The following is an 8,105-nucleotide window of genomic DNA, read 5'->3' on the forward strand; positions in this document are numbered from 1 at the left end:
TTTGTTTCGATAATGCTGGTGAATTTACATCTCAAACTTTTGATAACTATTGTATGTCACTTGAAATAGATGTTGAACATCCCGCTACTTATACTCATACAAAAAATGGTTTAAATGTATCTTTTATTAAGAAACTTCAACTCATTGCTAGACCTATGATTATAAGAACCAGATTGCCTTTATTTGGTTGGGAACTGAGAATATGACTTAAGAATATGTTCACCTACTTTGTTCACACATTAAATGTGCAAATTTAGACAATTTAATATAGTTTCAAATCATATTTTATTTAAGCTGACACAAATTTAAAGGTACAAAGATTGCAATCTTAATCAACCCATTCCAAGTGGCCTTCAACACCAAAAAACTCAATCCGAGCTGATATTTCTAGCACCCAACTCCGTCCGAGCTGTGCTCTAGCAGTACCGGCTTAATCCGAGCCAATCCCAACCTCATTCGGCTAAATCCGAGCCAATGACTCTAGCCCCTAGCCCCTAGCTCCATCTCAATTGGCTTAATTAGATCCAATGATTCTAAATGGTTGACTCTGAGTCAATACTTCTAGTACTCAACTCCATCTGAGCGAAGGCTATCACAATAATCAGAGTTGAGTTTTCATTATACCAACTCAATTTGAGTCGATTTCAAAGTCAGTTGGACCAATCCAAGTTGACATCTTTACCTCCCAATTATAATTGGGCAAAAATCCTAACTGCTTAACTTAATTCGAACAAAGATTTACTCGATAACCAGCTCAATTTGAGTCGATGTTTCCACTCTTGGACTTATTCCAAGCCAATGTATATGGTGCCCCACGTGCAGTGCTTGCCAAATGGGTTGAGCTTTAGGGCCTAATGAGTTATGCTTATTAGTTGATTTGATCTTCAAGGCCTCATAAGTGGTGCTCATCAGCTAGAGTGATATTCAAGGCCTCATGAGCCGTGCTCATCAACTGGGCCAATCTTCAGGGCCTTATGAGTTGTGATCATCAGTAGGGGTGATCTTCGGGTCTTGTGAGTTGTGCTCATATGTTAGGCCAGTGTTTGGGCCTTATCGGTTGTGCTCATCAGTTGGGCTAGTCTTCGGGCCTCATGAGTCATGCTCATCTATTGGGTCTTTCCTTTTTAAGTCATTTGGCTCCTTCTTGTGGTCATCACTTCTTCTAGGTTGATGTACTTCTGGGCGTGTGCCACTAATTCTCCTATATTGGCTGGGAGTTTCTTCTTAAAAGAGTTTAAGAAATATCTTGGTTAAAGAGTTGTTGTTAAGGCTACTAATGCTGCCCAATGGTCCGGGTTCCAAATTTCTAAAATGGCATTGACAAACCAGTGCATGAATTCCATGAGTGTCTCCTTTTCCTCCCTGAACGAGACTCATCAAATGAGCTATGGTTTTTGCCATCTTCCAGCTATTGAGAAAGTGCCCAATGAATAGTTGCTCCATTTTAAGATAGGAGTTGATGGATTCAGACTTTAGGGTATGATACCATGTCTTGACATTTCCTTTCAAAGTGGCTACAAATGCTCGACACATGATTGCATCCGACACACCTTGCAGTTGTATCAATACCCTAAAGGTGTTCAAGTGATCCAAAGGATCAACCAACCTATCATATGCCTCCACATTGGGCATTTTTTAAACCAGTGGGCAAAGAGACCTCCATCACCCCCTTGGTAAAAGGAGGGTCCAAATATTTAATTGAGGACTCTCCTATGGGGGGATGGTTGCGTACCTCCTTTACCAACTTGTCCAATAGGTCAAGTTTTTTTAACTTTTCCTCCAATCCACTTGTCACTTCGGCTTTTCTTATCAAGTCTTTAGTCTTTACATCAATCTCTTGTGGGATAGTTGTCTTCCCATCAAGCACAGCTTTCATCCAATCAATCTCCGAGCCATGCTCTTCATGATCTTTGTTCTGCTGCAAGATCATGAAGAACATGTCTTCTACCCTAATTTGGAAGGCTAGAAAGTCACTTAGTGGCACACTCGAGTTATTAGTCAGAGTGGAGTGATTTGACTGGGATGATTGATTTTCCCCAGCAGGTTTTGATATGGAATTATGTGATGTGGTCCATGGTCAAGGATGGAAAACCTCCCAAGAAGTACCCATAGACGGTGCCAACTATTGTTGTTAGGAATCGCACTATCATAATTATTTTGTCCATCGACTATGGCTTCCTAAGAAGAAACAAATAAAATGGTTTGGATGATGCGGGGTGTACTTCAGAGAATCACTTTAATGCCTAAGTTAGAGAAGTGGATGCTCAAATTACAACAATAAGTGTGAATGAGAGTCAATGAGACCCTTACCTCTCCATGGGCTACCTTTTTTATATTAATGTGGGCAAGTCTTTCCCTAACTTGGCATTCATGAGGAACCATTATGTCTAGGGGGTTACAAGCAACTCATATGTTGTAAGTAACATATGGACGATTATGTAAGCCATCAATTGCAAGTTTCGTAACTGCACTAGGGAATATTGATAGTTTAGTGGGGCTTATACGAGACACCCGGTGTCACCCAAAGCCGGCCTTATGACTGCCTCCATGGACATAGTCGTCAAATCAGGACGTACTAATTTTGGTTGCATCAATTAAAAAGGAAAGTTTTCCAAACTATTGAATGGGGTAAAATTGGACTCAATTATGGATCTTAAATAGTTAAGAGGTTTGTTGTTTTGCTTTGAGGCGATAGCTAGACTCAAAGGTAATGCTTTTCAAAAGATAACATTTATCCGTAGTGGACAATCCAACATACTTTCTTGGTGATAAGCCTAAGGATATGCTTTAACAAAAATCGTCATATGTTTGCCTATCTAAGATAAATTGAATTTTATTGTATTCGTATCTTTATTGCTAACCTTATTTGTAGCTAAAATACTCTTACAAATCTATATAAGGATCTGCATAAAGAGTCATTATTAACAAAGTAGGCATAAAATAATATATAGTTGTGAGTTATTTATTTATTTTATTTTTTTTTAAAATTCATAAGAATTGAGTTAATTTTAAGAATATTCTAATTCTTTTAACTTGTGTTAGCATGAAAATTTATGAGTTATTTTAGTAGTATTTTGGTAATCTACATATTAAATGAGTATTTATCCAAAAATATGTACAAGTCTGGATCTTTTAGAAATGTATCTCATTGTATAAAACAAAACAAAGTCTTATTTTACCTCCAAAATTCTAATGCTAATTTTTGAAAATTATGAATTAAAAATTATAAAAATTGATCAATAATTTTAACACAATTAAATAAATAATATTTGATTATAATGTCCCACATGATTCCAATAAAAACAGGGCCGGCTCATCCTTTAGGCCATTGAGGTGTTCGCTAATTTTTGGGGCCCCCAAATTTTTTTTTTAATATAATAATATATTTTTGGGGTCTTAAATTTTTTTAATTAAATAATGTTAATATTATTTATTATGCTCTTTTCTCATGCATTAACTTCTCAACTAACAAATAAATGCAATTTAATTCTTTTTTTTTTCAAGGCTCATTGACTTTTCAACTAGTAACTTTATTATATTTCTAACTATCTATTGCTCTCATCTCTCTCTCTTAGCTTTTCTAAAAAAATCTTTTCATCTCACACATTCTCACTCTCATCTCTTGGTTTCTTTATGATTTTTGTTCCGACTCTTGTGTTCATCATCTTCAAGCCTCTGATTCTTCGTAATTTTCATCAATCCTAATTTTGATTTTAATGTTAGTGCATTATTTTTCTATTATTTTCACTCTGAATTTTTTTCTATTTTTTTTTAGATTTTGAAAGTTTTGAGGTTAGAGTTTTGTATCCGGTAAGAATCCGATATCTCTAAAGTCTCGCTTGCCGATCGATTTGCAATAATAATAATAATAATAATCAGGTTATATTGTTTCAAATCTATTATTTCAATAGATTTATTAAATTTATTTTTATTTGTTTACACAATTTGTCAATTTATATTTAGTATTAATTTTGAAATTTAATTATGTCAACGAGAAAATATGAATCCGGATATGAAAAATGAAGAAAGAAAAGAAGAAGAAGAAGAAGAATTAGTGTCCTCTCAAAAGAGAGCTTTTGATAAATTTATTTTTGCATTTCAAAATGTTAAAAAAATTAATTTTTAAATAAAAATAAAAATTAAACAAAATATTAAGAGTTCTTGATTAAATCATTCGCGTAGGGCCTTATATTATGAAGAGCCGGCCCTAAATAAAAATTTATTGAACTCTCATTTAAAAAACTCATTCATTAAATGAAAACAACTCATTAAAAATTGACTCATCAAATGATTAGATTAGTGTATAAATACATTCATTAAAACAAAATTAACCAAACAACCCTTTTAAGAACTAGACTAAAGAGACTATGAAAGTGTTATTTTTTTTTGGCTTTCCAACTTAATTATTTGAATCTCACTCATGATGTCAACCTTCCACTTCTCCGATGAAAAAGGAAAAATAAAAAAACATCCTTAGCCCCAACGATGCAAACCGAGGGTTTTAGGGTTGGAAGGCTACAATCCATTTGGCTACGAATTATCATAAGTTACTGTCTAAGAGATTCGCTCCCTATTAGAATTTCAAATTTGTCCCACCAACTGTTATATTATAAATATATATATTTAAAAAAAACAATGCATATAATTTTAGATAAAAAAAACCTTTTCAAATAAAATAATATAAAATAGAATAAATAGATACATTCAAACGAAAAAATTAAATAAAAGTATTATATTTACACAAATAAAATATTTGTATTTATTATTTATAATAGCGACAAGTAATTTAGAAGCTTGCATTAGTTTAATTTGGTTGTAAGCTTCTTTTAACATAGGCATGAATATCCGAAGATGACAAACATGATCCTCTCATTAAGTGTGTTTATTTAATAAAAACATTTTAAAGGGTAAGTCATCATAATACAATCCTTACATATAAGACTCGACATTTAGTGTTTTCATTGAATGAAAAGGTTTGTTCAAAGATCAGATTGATCCTTCCCATCCAACTAATTTTTTTTCTCATGCATGTACCTACTAATCTGACATTTTAAATTCAAATCTTAGATTTTCGACAAAATATACTACAAAATTATGGTGAGATTTACAAATTGAGACAAATCAGGCTGATATTCAGGTCCCAAACTCTAGGGAATATTTTGATTGGACAAGTAAAGAATGTAGAACCGACCTGAGACTTTGATTGGAAAGGTAATGAAAGGAGAAGATCAGGCGACAGTATTGGAACAAGATACTCCTATAATGAAAACCGCCAAGCAATTCAAACTACCTATAATGAAAACCGCCAAGGAATTCAAACTACTTTTTTGGCCTGCAATAAAGGACTCTGATACAAAAGAATAAATACAGCTTATCCATATGGGGAAACAATATTCTCAAACTAGAAAGTTTTCAAAGATTCCAGGAGACAAATTTTCAATATTTTAGTCGTTACCCGGCGAAAACAAAATCATTTATGCTTTTCACTTCATTTCCATTCCAGTTTAGAACATGGAATTTGATACCAGATGCCATGAGTTACCATTAAGGCAGGCAGATTCTCTAGCAATTGGGAGCTCTGTCCTCCATGTGCATGTTTCTTCCTTCAACAACAACAGGGGGATGTCGCCCACTAGTGCAAACTCCTCTTTCGAAGGATGGTGTCTGTCTCCTTTACCAGAGGAAGGCACATGCTCTAACTTTGGCAACAGCCTGCTCAAGAAAATGACACTGAATGGTGACAAACAGCATACATTAATTCCCATCAACACTTCAGAGAACCAAAAAATAAAATTATGAAAGAAGAAAATACCGCCATGTTAGTGGGTTTTGCCTAAAAGGTTGTGTTCCCAAGTCTTCTACTTTCCGTGACCAAAGGCAATAGAGACCTCCAAACAGGATGGTGAGAGAGGGACCATGAGCCCCCTATATCTATGGAATCTCAAGTGATCCTTCAAGTGATACCGAACTTGTGCCATTGTCCACATAAAATTTCGAAGGGGAAAAATGGGTTTCAGGTTTTGCTAAACCCGAAATAACAAGCATGTTTCCTGTTCTAATAAAACACCACCACAGAGAGGCCTCAAGGACTCAAAATCACAAGGGACAATGGAAGTTTATGAAGAGGAGGGCAACAGCAAGGGAAACCAGAAATCAAGAATCTAAATAGGCAAAATGGTTGTTGCCCAAATAAACACAATTAATTTTTATACTAAAATATCATGGGCGTACAGCATGAAAATTCCATCCAAAATCAAGTGAGAATGCATAGATTCAGCCAGAAAAGCCTCGGAGAGAAACTATTTTCTCACCATTAAATGGAGCAAAGGAAAAATAAAATGCGTTAAACCATGATTTATGCTACTTGACATGGTAAGCACAGCCCAGTTCACATAATTCCCACATGAATGATAGTATGGCGGAGGTCAGCCTTAAAATTGAAAATTCTAACCCAGAAACTATAAATCACAAAGCAAAATTCTAGAAGTAATATGATGCAGATCCCTAAAACTACATTCAACAAACCCCCCCCCCCCCCCCCCGGGGGGGTGTAAGAAAACAGAAAACTAAACCAACATTATGTTGAAAGAATTATCATCATTAGTATCATCAATTTCATCACTAAAATCATAGAATATTCCACAGCTGGATTATCTCAAACAAGTGATTTAGTGAAAATATTTATGCATGTTGGCAACTTTCTCCAAGCAAGCGAACAATTAACAAATAACAATTTGGTGAATCCTCATACCAGGAACATAATAAAAAATGACAACACTTTACATTTTACAAAGCAATTTCGAAAAAATAAAAATAAAAATTAAAAATCATCTGCTTATGTTAGAATGAAAAAATGCTACCAGGATCAGCCTGCAACATGAAAATAATGTTGGATGGGTGTGCTTCTCTGCAATTAATCAGCATCTTCGTTACCGAAATATAAAACCGGATAACTGCTCTGCACATAAAAAATTAATTAAGTATTTTGTAAATTCAGCAGTTTCTTTAGAACGATTTTACATAGAAAGCAAAAATTAACAAAATTCTGCAGCTCCCACGTTTACAGAGAGAGAGAGAGAGAGAGGGTGAGCGCTGGATGCAGAGGTTTATCGACCGATTCATGATCTGTTTATTACAAAGTTCAAGAAGAGATCGATGAACCGCTGCCTCCAGTGACTTCAACCAATATAAAACCACCGATCTTCAACCCCACACAAACAAAATCAACGAGAAAATATAAACACAACCAAACAAGAACAACAATCTAACAAGAAGAAAACGAAATGACTAATATAGGAAACCAACTCATATTTTCTTCAGGAAATCCGATCAACATCACAGATCTGAAGCCCCAACTTCCAAAGATCAAACAAATCATACACGGGAAAAAAACAAAAACAGCAAAACATGCATCAATCTCTTCAAACTCTACCAGATCAATGGCTCTTGAATAGGAGAACTGCTCCTTTAAATACAACAAAGAGAGAGAGAGAGAGAGAGAGAGAGAGAGAGAGAGAGAGAGAGAGAGAATCTGAGGAGTCGCCATTAACGTACGGCTCTCTCCCTCTCCCTCTCCCTCCATGTGCTCCGGTTAGAGCCGACTGAGGGACACGGAGGGCCTTTTGGGGGCAAAGTGGAATGACGCTTCGGTGGTGCGTCCATAAAATGACCTTATTACCCTTGCAGTTAAAACACATACATTTAAATATAATTTTTTATTTATTTAAATTCCCAAATTATTTAATTTTAGTCAAACTGAATGAAGTAAATTATACACTTAACGCCTTAACCTACAACCCAATTGATTTCTTTTTATCATAAATAAAATAAATTTATCAATTAAGTTAAATACAATTGATAAATATATATATATATATATATTTTAGAGTTAGAAGGGTAGACTACCCTAGAATGGTATTTTAGGCAGATGAATAATTGGAGGGTAATGGTGGGGGGTGTGCCACCAACAGGTTCAGGACGCCTAGCTTCCAATCAATTGTACGGAGTGGGTGGGTTGAGTGAACGCGTGGCAGCTTGTAATTCACTGCACAGAGAGGCCCCTACCCCGCTCCCAAAACTCATGGAAAAAATTTCACGTACTATTT

General features: G+C 35.0%; 1 long non-coding RNA gene across 4 annotated transcripts; it reads right to left on the reverse strand.

Moving 5' to 3' along the window:
• Positions 1-5,310: 5,310 nt before the first annotated feature.
• LOC131146120 (uncharacterized) lies at positions 5,311-7,676 on the reverse strand. Of its 4 annotated transcripts, none has more exons than XR_009134228.1 (3): positions 7,433-7,676; positions 5,813-6,953; positions 5,311-5,712 (listed from the first exon to the last, which is right to left on the reverse strand). It is a non-coding gene; the product is annotated as an uncharacterized LOC131146120 (long non-coding RNA). The 4 variants fall into 4 exon arrangements; XR_009134229.1 differs by having other exon boundaries at positions 5,813-6,958; positions 7,433-7,627; XR_009134227.1 differs by having other exon boundaries at positions 7,306-7,620.
• Between the last annotated feature and the right edge of the window lie 429 nt (positions 7,677-8,105).

This window comes from Malania oleifera, chromosome 13, assembly GCF_029873635.1.
Source record: "Malania oleifera isolate guangnan ecotype guangnan chromosome 13, ASM2987363v1, whole genome shotgun sequence".
NCBI lineage: Eukaryota > Viridiplantae > Streptophyta > Magnoliopsida > Santalales > Ximeniaceae > Malania > Malania oleifera.